Genomic DNA, 17,605 nt, shown 5'->3' with positions numbered 1-17,605 from the left:
ATGTCTGAACCTGAAATCATACTACGTGACAGGTAAAGTGCAGGTTGGGGATGCTCCACGGCTTCTTCTCATCTTGCAACTCTTGACTTTTAAGAGTTTCAAGTTACCAGACCAAGTGAATTTGTCAGATTCAAATGAGCAGTAAATACAATACAGGGGATTCATCCCAACACAGATGTAAAACTACATAGCATTGCAAAATCATGAACAGGCCGACAGAAATCGTGAACGCTGGGATTTGGTATTACTTGACATACACAAATGTCTGAACCTGAAATCATACTATGTGACAGGTAAAATACAGGTTGGGGATGCTCCACGGCTTCTTCAGCTTGCAACTGACTTATTAAAACAATGCCAAGTGAATTTGTCAGACAAACAATTGGTAAATACAACAATTCGTCCCACCCCGCAGATGCAAAACTCCATATAACAATGCAAAATCATGAACAGACGGGCGGACAACAGAGAAAGAATTTACTGTAAGTCAGAGAGATTTCTGACATTTTTCTTAAAGCAGAACAGAACATTACTACATCGACACCATTACCCAAACAGCGAACACTAATTCTACTACGAAGCACTGGACAGTAATCGACTAAGCCTTCTTGGGGGACTTGGGGGACTTGGGGGCCTTCTTGGGCGACTTGGGCTCCTTCTCGGCCGTCTTCTTGGGGAGCAGCACGGGGTTGATGTTGGGCAGCACGCCGCCATGCGCGATGGTGACGCCGGCGAGCAGCTTGCCGAGCTCTTGGTCGTTCCGGATGGCGAGAAGCAGGTGGCGCGGGATGATGCGGGACTTCTTGTTGTCCTTGGCGGCGTTCCCTGCGAGCTCCAGAAGCTCGGCGGCGAGGTACTCCAGGACGGAGGCGAGGTAGACGGGGGCGCCCATGCCGACGCGCTGCGCGTAGCGGCCCTTCTTGAGGAAGCGGCCGATGCGACCGACGGGGAACTGCAGCCCGGCCTTGACGGACCGCGCCACCGCCTTCTTCCTGGGGCCGCCGCCGAGCTTGCGCCCCACCACGTACTTCTTCGCCTTGGAGACGGCGCCGGTGGCAGAGGCGTCCATGGCGACTGGCTCTGGTTGGAGGAGGTGCGGAGAGATTTGGCGCGATGGGGGATTTGAGAAGGCGGGAGTGTATTGTGTTTGGACGACGGGTTTGGGCAGATATTTAAACGGCGCGGGAAGGGGGCAGTGTGGGGCCGTCGATCCGTGCGAACGGGCAATGGACGGTTGGATCTGTGACGAATGGACGGCTGCGATGCGGGCAGAGATGCCCCAGCTCAGCCTTGTGGGCTGCGGCCCGGTTAGAGCCCCGCGCCGGCCTAATTAATAACTTTATGGACGTAAAGCGGCACACCTATGTCTCGCTTACTATGAGACGGAGAAAAGTATATTTTCACTACTTTTTTTTGTTTCTTGGTCTGTTTTCATTAATTACTTTTTTGTTCAACACATGCCTAAATTTTTCCACTAAATCATGTATATTTTCAGTGTACATGTTACACATTTTATAAATATACAATGTACATTTTTCCTCAAATACATTTTTTGAACACTTATACGAATACACGGTCAACTTTTTATTGGGAACATTTTTTTAATAGCAATAAACATTTTTTTCACACACAATGTACATTTTCCAAATTCATCAGGACTTTTTATATACATGCTTGATATGGTTTTGATGTCCACTTTATTTAATGTACCTTGTACATTTCCCGTGTACATAACATTTTGTAGTAGATATTTATAATTTTTAAAATAACAGATTTACATTTTAAAAATAACTGATTTCCATTTTAAAAATATGTGTTTTGAGTTCTATTGATTGTGTTCATACATATCGAACATTTTTTATACAGTAGGAATTTTTTATATACTCTTTAAAAAATACAGGATTAGTTTTTGTCAGAATTTGTATTGATGTCTACTTTTTCCATACAAATTTTACATTTTTAGTATACCAAAGATACATTTTTATTATGCACCTTTAATTTTTTAAATACATGATTAACATTTTTTTTCCAATTTATATATTTTGATGCCTACTTTTTTCATACAGATTGCACATCTTGCATATAAATAAGAAACACTTTTCTTATACACGTTAACAGTTCTCAAGTACATGACTTTTTCAAATATGCATTTCGATGTCTATGTTTTTAAACATATTGTACATTTTTTATACGCATGAAACATTTTTTTATGCGTGTTTAATATTTTCAAACACATGATTATCATTTTTGTATACATTATGCATTTTTCATATACAGGTTACAAAAATTTTATTGGCATTAAACATTTTTCAAATACATGATTAACATTTTTCAATGGTATGAACATTTTTCACCCGAGTTAATCGTCCAACACCAAGCTAGAACCCGACAGTCACCTGCCAGGAAGAAAACAACTAAAGCCTACGCCGAGCATGGTGCTCGCCCGAGTTAATCATCCAATGTGGAGTCGTGTGCAGGTTGGGCAAAGGATTGCGCCCTTCAACGATTTAATTTCTGCAAACATAAGTTTTAAGTATTTCACCGACGAAGCTTTGTTTGTCTTAAGAGTGGATTTCATGTTTTTGAATAATGCCAAAGATACATAGATGGGATATCTGAGTTACAGTTTATAGCTTGGGTTCAGCCAAACCTTTTCCAATTCATAAACAAAGAGACACACTCTTGTAGTTTCGAGGGCACATACACCCATCGGCATAATCTCCGGAACGGTCCACCATCTCTTTTGACATGGGCATAGTGTTGGTCTATGGACTCTATTGTTACCGAATTGTCGGCCTTCTACATTTATGTTTTGTCAGACTGCTGGTGTTTGACTGTGTGCGTCCAAGTTATGCAGAGGCAGGGTGATACTTGTAATGCTTTGTATCCACTTGATGCTACTTTTTGAGATAATAAAAGCGTCCTTTATAAAAAAAAAATACACCTGGCAGCATAATTCAGTTTTTTGTACTATGTCTTTGGTTATGGAAGATACTCTTTCCAAGTCTTAATCACGTGAACTCTCATCTCATGTCAAGACATACAGAGTTCTTGATTATATGCATTAATTTGGTCTCTTGGGGACAAATAGTACACTTGTTTCATTTGCAGCGAGAAGGTGGGTGCTAGACTGTTAGCTATCTCCTATGATTTGTAATTATACCAAGAATATTAATTGCTCACTCGTCTATATATACACTCATTCACTCAATTATTTCAATTCACCTTCTTCACTCTGTCAATGTCATTGTACTCCATATCGATAAAGATAAGGTACGTGAATGAACTATTCCCAATATCGTGTTGATATAGAAGCATAGGCATATATGCTTAACTTGAAGGACAATGAGACAGAACCTTGAGAATAGAAGGCGTCGGGAAGAAAATTTAGAGTCCTTTGGGGCTCCAAGGTAGGTTAATTTGTACGTGAAGGGTTCTTTCTACTTTCTATCTCTTTCATCACTCGGTACTGCATAGTGCATACCAGTAATGACTCTTAGACTGAAGCGTCCCTTCTTGAGTTGCGTCTGGAATTGTATCCCTCCATCGTACAGATGCCTTGTACGTATGTAATAAAGGAAGTAAAAACCCTTGCTTCAGGACTTGTTAGCAAACCCATGATCAATCTCACGACTTGAGCAATCCAAAGGCCCAAACAAGATTTTGACAACTAAAGGCCATGATCAAACAATAGTGGCACTACCAAATTCAGTGATAGGAAGGTTGGGTTCAATTTAGACTTTACCCTTTAAATTTTTTATTCTTAGTACAAGTTCAAGGTTTCAAACAAACTTTCTACCTTTTCTACACGTTTGATGATAAGCTGTTTTAAGCAATGTCGGCAACCAAAATGGTTCTCTCTTTTTTACTTACAACTTTGTCCGTGCTCTTTCAACACCATAAAGTGGACATGCGAAGCATCTATCTCCTACAAAAACCTATGTCATAATGGGACAAAGCAAATGTACAAATGAACTAGTATACCAGAGATAATTGGATACATGACACCCCAATTCCTTCCAAATTACTGATAAAAAATGCTATTATGCTCATATGTTGTCCATTCTTCCCACGCCGATCAAAATAGTGATCGACGACCTACAACAACGATGATATCCGCACCAACCATATCTTGACATCGCAAGGCCATCGCGGAAGAATCGTGTCCCTGTAACACTACACACAACATTCTAGCACCTCCAACAGTATGTAGCTCACATTGTCGTCATGAGTTGTTTGGAAGGCATTGTCAACTTCTCTGTGGAGCTGTAGGGTTTTTTTTGCTAGACTCACATAACGGGTGAGGTACTTCTGAATTAAGTACCAAATTACTAACATTGGCCCTTCTAAACAGATCTCCCTCGTTCGAATTATGAAGAACCAAGTATGTTGACTAGGATAAGGGGTGAATAAGAAAGGGATTTCTATTTTCATGTCCCTCATCGCTTAGTTTTCCTCAGTTTTGCCCACGCTCTTTGGCAGTCCCCACTTTTCCCTTCCACCGCGCGGCCCACCCTCGGAAAAACCTAAACGGGGGTTTGTCGTTAGGTCAAAGTCGTTGACCATTACTAGGCGTGGTTACTGACGCATGGGACACCCCTGTCAGCGGCTTCCTGCTCGTAGATACTCGGCGCATATACTGACTAGTGAGACACCTCTGTCAGCGGCTTCACGGTCATAGGTGGTGGGCGCCGTTACTGGATTGTGGGACACCTTTGTCAGCGGATGCGTCAACCGAAAAAAGAGGTGGCTTATTAAGCCAGAAAGAGTACTCGAACCCGAGACCACACGCTCAAAGAGAGGCGCAAGAGCCAACCAACCAAGTATGTGTACGTGACTTTTGAAATAGTCCTCACCATTTTATGAACTAAACGAAGCAAAGGATAAACGAACCGTTTAGTCACTATATGTAGTATACCATCGGGGTGTTAATAGTTTTGTTCAAACCATTTGGTGCGGCGGATGCACTTTAGTTAACCAAATTAGTTTAGTCCTGAATATTGGTTTGGTGAATGAACATGGGACAAGCAAAGTAACAAAAGTAAGCCACAAAAATTAGTTTAGTCCTGAATAATGTCCACAAAAATGACTTCTTTGTGAAGGAAGTGCCTCAAATAATTTTGAAATTTGTACATTTTATTTTTCATAATAAGCAGGCCACATTGGATGGCCACTGACTAGGTTTCAACAATTTCAGAGTAATATTGCTATATTCCATACATTTAGTTGAGTTTTAGTGAATTGTCAGAAAAGGCCCAAATTTGCACTGCAACTATGATGTAAATTGGTCCTGAATATTTCCAAAAATTATTTTGTGCTACAATATTGGTGGTAGATGAACTTGGGATAAATAGAGTAGAAATCTGAAACCATTTTGTGTGAATGGTCAACGCTGCAAGTTTCACCCCAATTTGCAAAAAAAACTAAGAAAATGAAAAACGGCTCAAAAATTAAAATGCCTTTGCATTGAGCCATCTTATGTGCACAAGTCTGTGGGAACAAAATATTAAACTTGCAATACAACTAGTTTGAAGCAAAAAAAAACTTCACAAAATGGCCTATGTAGAATGAACTTGTGTGGATTTCAAGGCATATGCACATGGAAATGGCCACATACATGGCAAAATCCATGATAAAATGCCTAATTTTGGCACAATTATTGGTGTTACCATTGTAGACAATGTTTCATAGGAATTTGCAATTATTTTGTAACAAAAATAAATTTTGCATTTTCCAAGCCCAGAAATGACTTTTTGTGAAGGAAGTGCCTCAAATAATTTTGAAATTTGTCTCGATTAATTTTTCATCAAAAGTAGGCCACATTGGATGGCCACTGACCAGGTTTCAGCAATTTCGGAGTAATATTTCTATATTCCATGCTTTCAGTTGAGTTTTAATGAATTATTAGAAAAAACCGAAATTTGCATTACAAATGTGATGTAGATTAGTCATGAAAATTCCCAGCAATCATTTTATGCTACATTATTGGTGGTGGATAAACCTGGTACAAGGAAAGTTGAAATTCCAAAACATTTTGTATGAATGGTCAACACTGCAAGTTTGACCCCAATTTGAAAAAAAAACAAATAAATGACAAAAGGCTCAAAGATTCAATCTTTGCACTGAGCCATCTTATGTGCACTAGTTTGTGGGAAAAATATTAAAACTGGCAATACAACAAGTTTAAAAAGCCTTCACAAAATGGCCTATCTAGAATGGACTTGTGTGGATTTCAAGGCATATGCACATGAAAATATCCACATACATGGTCCATGATAACATGCCCAAATTCGGCATAGCTATTGGTGTTACCATTATAGACAATGTTTCATAGGAATAAAAATAAGTTTATCATTTTCCAAGCCCTATAAAAGACTTTTTGTGAAGGAAGTGCCTCAAATAATTTTGAAATCTGTCCCATTTCATATTTCATCAAAAGTAGGCCACGTTGGATGGCCACTGACCAGGTTTCAACAATTTTAGAGTAATATTTCTATATTCCATGCATTTAGTTGTGTTTTAGTGAATTATCAGAAAAGACCCAAATTTTCACTATAAGTGTGATGTAGATTGGTCCTGAAAATTTCCAAAAAAATCATTTTATCCTACATTATTGGTGGTGGATGAACTTGGGACAAGGAAAGTAGAAATTCCAAACCATTTTGTATGAATGGTCAACACTTCAAGTTTGAACCCAATTTGAAAAAATGAAGAAAATGAAAAAGGCTAAAAAAATTCAAATGCCTTTGCATTGAGCCATCTTATGTGCACTAGTTTGTGGAAAAATATTAAACTTGCAATACAACTAGTTTGAAAAAAAACCTTCACAAAATGAACTATTTAGAACGGACTTGTGTGGATTTCAAGGCATATGCACATGAAAATAGCCACATACATGGCAAAATCCATGATAACATACCCAAATTTGGCACAACTATTGGTGTTACCATTGTAGACAATGTTTCGTAGGAATTTGCGATTTTTTGTAATAAAAAAATAAAATTTCCATTTTCCAATCCATAGAAATGACTTTTCTGTGAAGGAAAGTGCCTCAAATAATTTTGAAATTTTTGTCCCATTTCATTTTTCATCAAAAGCACGCCACATTGGATGACCACTGACTAGGGTTTAGCAATTTTAGAGTAATATTTTTATATTCCATGCATTTAGTTGAGTTTTAATGAATTTTTTTACGCATGATAATACAAAAGGTGTATTGATACGTCTCCGACGTATCTACTTTTCCAAACATGTTTGCCCTTGTTTTGGACTCTAACTTGCATGATTTGAATGGAACTAACCCGGACTGACGCTGTTTTCAATAGAATTGCCATGGTGTTATTTTTGTGCAGAAATAAAAGTTCTTAGAATGACCTAAAAATTAACGGAGAATTATTTTGGAATATATAAAAAAATACTGGAAGAAAGATCCACGTCAGGGGGCCCACCACCTGTCCACGAGGGTGGGGGCGCGCCCTACCCCCCTGGGCACGCCCCCTGCCTCGTGGGCCCCCCTGACGCTCCACCGACCTCAACCTTGACTCCATATATTCACTTTCGGGGAGGAAAAAACCAAGGAGAAGGATTCATCGCGTTTTATGATACGGAGCCGCCGCCAAGCCCTAAACTCTCTCGGGAGGGCTGATCTGGAGTCCGTTCGGGGATCCGGAGAGGGGAATCCGTCGCCATCGTCATCATCAACCTTCCTCCATCACCAATTTCATGATGCTCACCGCCGTGCGTGAGTAATTCCATCGTAGGCTTGTTGGACGGTGATGGGTTGGATGAGATTTATCATGTAATCGAGTTAGTTTTGTTAGGGTTTGATCCCTAGTATCCACTATGTTCTGAGATTGATGTTGCTATGACTTTGCTATGCTTAATGCTTGTCACTAGGGCCCGAGTGCCATGATTTCAGATCTGAACCTATTATGTTTTCATCAATATATGAGAGTTCTTGATCCTATCTTGCAAGTCTATAGTCACCTATTATGTGTTATGATCCGTTAACCCCGAAGTGACAATAATCGGGATACTTACTGGTGATGACCGTAGTTTGAGGAGTTCATGTATTCACTAAGTGTTAATGCTTTGGTCCGGTACTCTATTAAAAGGAGGCCTTAATATCCCTTAGTTTCCAATAGGAACCTGCCGCCACGGGAGAGTAGGACAAAAGATGTCATGCAAGTTCTTTTCCATAAGCACGTATGACTATATTCGAAATACATGCCTACATTACATTGATGAACTGGAGCTAGTTTTGTGTCACCCTAGGTTATAACTGTTACATGATCGATCGCATTCGGCATAATTCTCCATCACCGATCCAATGCCTACAAGCTTTTCCTATATTGTTCTTCGCTAATTTACTTTTCCGTTGCTACTGTTACAATCACTACAAAACCCAAAAATATTACTTTTGCTGCCATTACCTTTTGCCACCGTTACCACTACTATCATATTACTTTGCTACTAAATACTTTGCTGCAGATATTAAGTTTCCAGGTGTGGTTGAATTGACAACTCAGCTGCTAATACTTGAGAATATTCTTTGGCTCCCCTTGTGTCCAATCAATAAATTTGGGTTGAATACTCTACCCTCGAAAACTGTTGCGATCCCCTATACTTGTGGGTTATCAAGAACATTTTCTGGCGCGGTTGCTGGGGAGCATAGCTCTATTCTTTGAGTCACTTGGTATTTATATCTGTTTATCACTATGAAGAACTAGAAAGATCAAAGAACCAATATTTTTCCCTCAACTAGGAGGGGAGGTAAGGAACTGCCATCTAGCTCTGCACTTGATTCACCTTCTGTTTTGAGTAAGCTTGCGACACCTAAACCTGCTTCTGCTATTAATTCTGATGTGTCGCATGTTATTGATGATGCCACTTCTGCTATGCATGATACTTATGATGAAACTACTTCTATGCTTGACACTACTGTGCCACTAGGTGAATTTCTTGATGAACAACTTGCTAGGGCTAGAGAGAATGAAATTATTGAAACTGATAATATTGATGATAGTGATGATGAAGATTCTCCCCCAGATATGAATTGCCTGTTGTTTCAGAGGGTTATGTTATGGATGAAGAAACGGCTAGAGACTTTCTTGCTTGCAATGATAGAAGTGATCTTAAGAAATTATTAGCTAAGCTGAAAGAAAAGACTTTGAATGCTAGAATGAAATATGATCCTGCTTATGCTACTTCACCTATCTTTATTACTGATAAGGATTATGATTTATCTGTTGATCCTGAGTTAATTACTTTGGTTGAATCTGATCCTTTCTATGGCTATGAGTCTGAAACTGTTGTGGCACATCTTACTAAATTAAATGATATAGCTACCCTGTTCACTAATGATGAGAAAACTTGCTACTATTATATCCTTAAATGATTTCGTTCTCATTAAAGGGTGATGCTAAGATATAGTTTAATTCTCTTGATCCTGGTTGTGTGCGTAGTCCCCAGTATATGATTTACTACTTCTCTGCTAAATATTCCCCCGCTCATAAGAAACAAGCTGCTTTAAGGAAAATATATAATTTTTTGCAAATTGAAGAAGAGAGTCTCCCACAATCTTGGGGGAGGCTTCTCCAATTACTTAATGCTTTGCCTGATCATCCTCTCAAGAAAAATTAAATACTTGATATATTTTATAATGGACTAACCGATGCTTCCAGAGATTACCTGGATAGTTGTGCTGGTTGTGTTTTCAGGGAAAGAACTGTTGATCAAACTGAAATTCTATTGAATAATATGTTGACTAATGAAAATAATTGGACACTTCCTGGACCAACTCGTAAGCCAACTCCGAAGAAAAGGGGCATTCTATTTCTCAGTCCTGAAGATATGCAAGAGGCAAAGAAATCTATGAAAGAAAAAGGTATAAAAGCTGAAGATGTTAAGAATTTACCTCCTATTGAAGAAATACATGGTCTTAATTCATCACCTATTGAAGAAACACATGGTCTCGATAACCCGACACAGGTAGTAAAGGTAAATTCTCTCTATAGATATGATAAAGCTGAAATCCCTCCTGCTAAGTTTGCTAGCCAATGTTTGGATGAATCTGATAACTTAAGCAAGAAGATTTTAATGCTTATGTTGGTAGACAATTGAAACATAATGCTTATATGATTGAACACTTGAGTGATTATATGGCTAATGTTAAGGGTGAACTTAAACTTATTAGTAAACATGCTTCTATGGTTACCACTCAAGTAGAACAAGTACTTAAAGCTCAGAATGATTTGCTCATTGAATTGAATAGTAAGAATAATGACTTTTCTGTTAGAGTTGCAACTAGAGGAGGTAAAGTGACTCAGGAACCTTTGTATCCTGAAGGCCACCCTAAGAGAATTGAGCAAAATTCTCAGATAATTAATATAGATGCACCTAGTCCTTCTAAAAGGAAGAAAAAGAAAAATGATAGGACTTTGCATGCTTCTAGTGAACCTGTTGTAGACACACCTAAGAATCCCAATGATATTTCTATTTCTGATGTTGAAACACAACCTATTAATGAACATGAACCTAGTGATAATGTTAATGATGATGTTCATGTTGATGCTCAACCTAGCAATGATAATGATGTAGAGATTGAACCTGTTGTTGATCTTGATAACCCACAATCAAAGAATCAACGTTATGATAAGAGAGACTTTGTTGCTAGGAAGCACGGTAAAGAAAGAGAACCATGGGTTCAGAGACCCATGCCTTTTCCTCCTAAACCATCCAAGAAAAAGGATGATGAGGATTTTGAGCGCTTTGCTAAAATGATTAGACATATCTTTTTGCGTATGCGTTTGACTGGTATGCTTAAAATGCATCTTTATGCTAAATATATGAAGGAAATTGTTACTAATAAAAGAAAGATACCGGAAGCTGAAATTTCCACCATGCTTGCTAATTATATTTTTAAAGGTGGAATACCAAAGAAACTTGGAGATCCAGGAGTACCAACTATACCATGCTCCATTAAAAGAAACTATGTTAAAACTGCTTTATGTGATCTTGGAGCCGATGTTAGTGTTATGCCTCTCTATTTATATCGTAGACTTGATTTGAGTAAGTTGACACCTACTGAAATATCTTTGCAAATGGCTGATAAATCAACTGTTATACCTGTCGGTATTTGTGAGGATGTGCCTGTTGTGGTTGCAAACGTTACTATTTTAATGGATTTTGTTATTCTTGATATTCCCGAGGACGATAGTATGTCCATTATTCTTGGAAGACCCTTTTTGAATACTGCAGGGGCTGTTATTGATTGCACCAAAGGTAATATCACTTTTCATGTTAATGGTAATGAGCGTACGGTACATTTTCCGAGGAAACAACCTCAAGTCCACAGTATCAATTCTATTGGAAAATTTTCAACAATTACTATTAGAGGTTCTGAATTTCCTCTTCCTGCTGTCAAGAAGGAATATGATATTCTTATTGTTGGGGACATGCATATCCCCGTTGAGGTAACCTAGTGTTATTCCAAAATTCTCTGGTTTCATGTTATTCTAAATGAATTTGTTAACAAGACCTGATCAACCTTGTTAGTGGATTCCTTTTGATGAGCATGAGATGGATGAAGTTAGAAGGCACAACTCTCCGTACCCTCTTTTTACTTTCTGTTATTTATATTAAATAAAGTAAAATAGTATTTTTCTGTCTGTTTTCTGAATTATCAATGCAATAAAAAATACCCCGAAAATAAAAGTTCTCCAAATGCCCTGAAATTTAAATATGATTTTTCTGGAATATTTGAGAATATTTGGCACTGAAAACACAGCAGGGGGAGCAGCCACGTGCCCACGAGGGTGGAGGGCGCGCCCACCCCCTGCCTCATGGACCCCACGTGGGTCCCCTTGATACGTCTCCAACGTATCTATAATTTTTGATTGCTCCATGCTATATTATCTACTATTTTGGACATTATTGGGCTTTATTATCCACTTTTATATTATTTTTAGGACTAACCTATTAACCGGAGGCCCAGCCCAGAATTGTTGTTTTTTGCCTGTTTTAGGGTTTCGAAGAAAAGGAATATCAAACGGAGTCCAAACGGAATGAAACCTTCGGGAACGTGATTTTCTCAACGAATAAGACCAGAGAGACTTGGACCCTACGTCAAGAAATAAAACAGGAGGCCACGAGGTAGGGGGCACGCCCACCCCCACCAGGCGCGCCCTCCACCCTCGTGGCCCCCCTGTTGCTCCACCGACGTACTCCTTCCTCCTATATATATCCACGTACCCCCAAACGGTCAGAACAGGAGCCAAAACCCTAATTCCACCGCCGTAACTTTCTGTATCCACGAGATCCCATCTTGGGGCCTGTTCCGGAGCTCCGCCGGAGGGGCATCGATCACGGAGGGCTTCTACATCAACACCATAGCCTCTCCGATGAAGTGTGAGTAGTTTACCTCAGACCTACGGGTCCATAGTTAGTAGCTAGATGGCTTCTTCTCTCTTTTTGGATCTCAATACAATGTTCTCCCCCTCTCTTGTGGAGATCTATTCGATGTAATCTTCTTTTTGCGGTGTGTTTGTTGAGACCAATGAATTGTGTGTTTATGATCAAGTCTATCTACGAATAATATTTGAATCTTCTCTGAATTCTTTTATGTATGATTGGTTATCTTTGCAAGTCTCTTCGAATTATCAGTTTGGTTTGGCCTACTAGATTGATCTTTCTTGCAACGGGAGAAGTGCTTAGCTTTGGGTTCAATCTTGCGGTGTCCTTTCCCGGTGACAGTAAGGGCAGCAAGGCACGTATTGTATTGTTGCCATCGAGGATAACAAGATGGGGTTTTCTTCATATTGCATGAGTCTATCCCTCTACATCATGTCATCTTGCTTAAGGCATTACTCTGTTTTTAACTTAATACTCTAGATGAATGCTGGATAGCGGTCGATGAGTGGAGTAATAGTAGTAGATGCAGGCAGGAGTCGGTCTACTTGTCTCGGACGTGATGCCTATATACATGATCATACCTAGATATTCTCATAACTATGCTCAATTCTGTCAATTGCTCAACAGTAATTTGTTCACCCACCGTAGAATACTTATGCTCTCGAGAGAAGCCACTAGTGAAACATATGGCCCCCGGGTCTATCTTTATCATATTGATCTCCTACTACTTACTTATTTCCTTTGCTATTTACTTTGCCTTTATTTTACTTTGCATCTTTTATCATAAAAATACCAAAAATCTTATCTTATCATATCTATCAGATCTCACTCTCGTAAGTGGCCCTATAGGGATTGACAACCCCTATTTGCGTTGGTTGCAAGGATTTATTTGTTTTGTGCAGGTGCGAGGGATTCGCGCGTAGCCTCCTACTGGATTGATACCTTGGTTCTCAAAAACTGAGGGAAATACTTACGCTACTTTGCTGCATCATCCCTTCCTCTTTGGGGAAAACCAACGCAGTGCTCAAGAGGTAGCACCCCTCCACTTATTCCAGCCACTACGCACTCCTTCTTCCTCCCAAAAAAATCACCAAACAGCTCAAACCCGAGTTCTAGCTCATCTTGCTGCCATTTTCGATCTCCTAGCTCAAAGCTCCATTCACAAAACTGCTTTGGGGGATTTTTCTTTGGTATGTGACTCCTCCAATGGTCCAATTAGTTTTTGTTCTAGTGCTTTATTTATTGCAAATTTTTGCTGCTTAGGTGACCCTGTTCTTGAGCTTGCATGTCAAATTTATGTGGTCAAAAGTAGTTCTAATGCATGATATAGTCTCTGGGCACTTGTAGGAGTGTTTGCTATCAATTTTGTTGAGTTTGGTTCACTTTTATTTTGAAGTTACTAAAAATTTCATAAATTTTCAGAAAAAAGATGAAGAGATTTTTGAGGGGCTCATTGAGCTGAAGCTCGAAGGATAAACAAAGTGAAGACAACAAGAAACCCAAGTATAATCTCCCTCGCACCATGGAGGTTCGGCCGTGTGAATGGCCTTGTGATGATTTCTTGAGAGCAGCCGGGATTTATGATGATTTCTATGAGTTGGCTGAGAATGCAGGCCTCACCGCCTTCCTCCATGACCAACGCGAACAGTATCTCTTACTAACCAATATCTTTGTGCAAAACTTTCATTTCCATGCTAGGAGCTCACCACCTACAGTGGAATTTTATTTATATTATGAGCATAAGGAGATGTCACTTCGTGATTTTTGTCGGGTTTGTTTGATACCTTTTGAGGGCAGCATAGAGGAACCACATCGTGACGATGTGTAAGGGTTTATTGATACAATTGCTGTAGGGGAAACGAGGAAGGTTTTCGATGCAAGAATTACTAGCATACATTTTCCTGTTATTACTTTGCAATATTTTCTAGTAGATGCTTAATTGGTCGCGGAAACTGTGGTAACCTTAGTGCCCCTGATATTGTTATTTTGTGCCATGCCTTGTTCCGTGATGACACATTTAGTATGGGTGCTATTGTTGCAAAGCGGTTAAATCTTAACCGTACTAAGGGCCCCATCTTGGGAGGTATCTTTGCCTCGTGCCTCACTGCACACTTTAGCATACCTATTAGGCATTATGAGAAGGAAGAGAAGTTTCTGCCTCCTGTTTTTCTAGACTATAAGAGTATAGTAGCACATGATTTTATCGTTAAGAATAAGGAAAAGATGCTTAAGTACAAGCTGATATTTGATAAAAATCACCCTGAGACTATTACTTTGCCTGCTCCTTCCTTGTTTGACTTATCTGCAGGCAAGTACCTTGTTCCGTCGGAGGCCATTCACGCCTACCAAAACCCCACACTAGCTACAGAGCCAGAGCCGGAACCACAATTTGATCCTCACCGGCAGTCAGTTTATCAGTGGAATCCGGAAGAGATCGCCAACCAGTGGCACCAGGGGGATCCTTCTCAGTACGACCCTAGTTACAACTTTGGATATCCGCCAGCCCAGCCATGGCCATAGACCAACTTAGGCCAAAAGCCTAAGCTTGGGGGAGTACGTATTTCTCACCAACATTACATTCCTGTTCACACACTCAAGCTAGTTGTCGGTGCTCATACTTTTTCACTGTATTATCCATGCTAGTTTATTTCCCTTTTTATGCTTTCTTCTTGTGTGTTGGATAAACCTTAAGAAAAACAAAAAAAAATTAGTTGTAGCTTTTAGCTAGTTTACTTTCCATGCCTGTAGTGGTAGTAATTAAAAAGAAAACCCCAAAAGATTTCTCGTTCTTCTTTTGCTTGTTGGGAGCTTTCCCGTGTAAATAGTTTTGTTTCTTTTCTTTCCTCTGGGGGTCGAGAGGAGAAGACCATGATGAAAATGTTGAGTGGCTCTCATATGCATTATTGTTGATCTAAAAAAGAGCCCATATTACCTTGTCTTCTCTCTTGAATTGAATGCTTCCAGATTCCAGCTTAGTCCAATGCACGTGCACAATTATTAATAGCCACACTATTCGGTCGTGCAAGTGAAAGGCAATAATGATGATTATATGATGAACTTATTGAGATGAGAAAAGCTGGTATGAACTTGACCTCTCTTGTTTTTGTAAATATGATTAGTTCATCGTTCCTGATTCAGCCTATTATGAAAGAAACATATTTGCAATGACAATTAGAGATTATAGTTGCTTATGCCATGCTTAACTAGCTAGGAGCTTATAATGGTTTACCTTGCGTGCCAACATGCTATTAAAATGGTTGTGATGTGGTATGATAGGGTGGTATCCTCTTTTGAATGATTCGAGTGGCTTGACTTGGCACATGTTCACGCATGTAGTTGAAACAAGATTAACATAGCATCTATGATATTTATGTTCATGGTGCATTATATCCTACTCATGCTTGCATTCGGTGTTGATTAATTTTAATGCATGTTCATGATTGTTGTCGCTCTCTAGCTGGCCGCTTCCCAGTCTTTTGCTAGCCTTCACTTGTAATAAGCGGGAATACTGCTTGTGCATACAATTCCATAAACCCCAAAATTATTCCATATGAGTCCACCATACCTACCTATATACGGTATCTACCTGCCGCTCCAAGTAAATTTGTATGTGCCAAACTCTAAACCTTCAAATAAACGTTCTGTTTTGTATGCTCGAATAGCTCATGTATCAACTAGGGCTATCTGTATCTTCCATGCTAGGCGGGTTATTCTCAAGAAGAGTGGACTCCTCTCTTCACTCATGAGAAAATGGCTGGTCACCGGGATGCCCAGTCCCATGCTTTATGCAAATCAAATCAAAATAACTGCAAACAAAACTGCCCCGGAACTCTTGTTAGTTGGAGGCACTCGTTGTTTCAAGCAAGCCATGGATTGGTGCTTGTTGGTGGAGGGGGAGTATAAACTTTACCATTCTGTTTGGGAACCTCCTATAATGTGTGTAGCATGGAAGATATCGAGATCTCTCGGTTGTTATGTTGACAATGAAAGTATACCGCTCAAAATATTATTCATATCTATTTTCAAAACCGAGCTCTGGCACCTCTACAAATCCCTGCTTCCCTCTAGGAAGGGCCTATCTATTTACTTTTATGTTGAGTGATCATCCTCTTATTAAAAAAGCACCAGTTGGAGAGCATCGCTATCATTTTCATCCATTATTGTTAATTTACATTGAGTATGCCTTGACTGGATCTCTTTTACCATGAATTACAATGTCTAGCCAGTCCTTGATCTTTAAAGGTGCTCTACATTTATGTTTTGCGGTCTTAGAAAGGGCTAGCGAGATACCATCTTGTCATATCATATTATGATTGTTTTGAGAAAGTGTTGTCATCCGAGATTTATTATTATTGCTTGCTAGTTGATTATGTCATTGATATGAGTAAACATGAGACCTAAGTGTTATTGTGAATATGGTTAGTGCATAATCTTTGCTGAAAACTTGAATGCTGGCTTTACATATTTACAGCAACAAGAGCAAACAGAGTTTGTAATTTTTTTTCTTTATCACTTTCAGTTTATCAACTGAATTGCTTGAGGACAAGCAAATGTTTAAGCTTGGGGGAGTTGATCCGTCTCCGTCGTATCTACTTTTCCAAACACTTTTGCCCTTGTTTTGGACTCTAACTTGCATGATTTGAATGGAACTAACCCCGGACTGACGTTGTTTTCAGCAGAATTGCCATGGTGTTATTTTTGTGCAGAAATAAAAGTTCTCGGAATGACCTGAAAATCAACGGAGAATTATTTTGGAATATATAAAAAATACTGGAAGAAAGATCCACATCAGGGGGCCCACCACCTGTCCATGAGGTTGGGGGGCGCGCCCTACCCCCTGGGTGCACCCCCTGCCTCGTGGGCCCCCTGACGCTCCACCGACCTCAACCTTGACTCCATATATTCACTTTCGGGGGAGGAAAAAACCAGGGAGAAGGATTCATCACGTTTTACGATACGGAGCTGATACGTCTCCAACGTATCTATAATTTTTGATTGCTCCATGCTATATTATCTACTGTTTTGGGCAATATTGGGCTTTATTATCCACTTTTATATTATTTTTGGGACTAACCTATTAACCGGAGGCCTAGCCCAGATTTGTTGTTTTATGCCTATTTCAGTGTTTTGAAGAAAAGGAATATCAAACGGAGTCGAAACAGAACGAAATCAACTGGAGAAGTTATTTTTGGAA

At 39.5% G+C, this 17,605-nt stretch overlaps 1 pseudogene; it reads right to left on the bottom strand.

Moving 5' to 3' along the window:
* Window positions 1-476: 476 nt before the first annotated feature.
* On the bottom strand, window positions 477-1,138 carry LOC125541483 (histone H2A pseudogene; annotated as a pseudogene).
* Between the last annotated feature and the right edge of the window lie 16,467 nt (window positions 1,139-17,605).

The sequence above is a fragment of the Triticum urartu genome, chromosome 5A, assembly GCF_056163025.1.
Source record: "Triticum urartu cultivar PI428250 chromosome 5A, HENAU_Tu73, whole genome shotgun sequence".
In the NCBI taxonomy this organism is placed as follows: domain Eukaryota; kingdom Viridiplantae; phylum Streptophyta; class Magnoliopsida; order Poales; family Poaceae; genus Triticum; species Triticum urartu.
The sequence above is the reverse complement of the archived record's forward strand: the minus strand, read 5'-3'. Positions and strand labels throughout refer to the sequence as shown.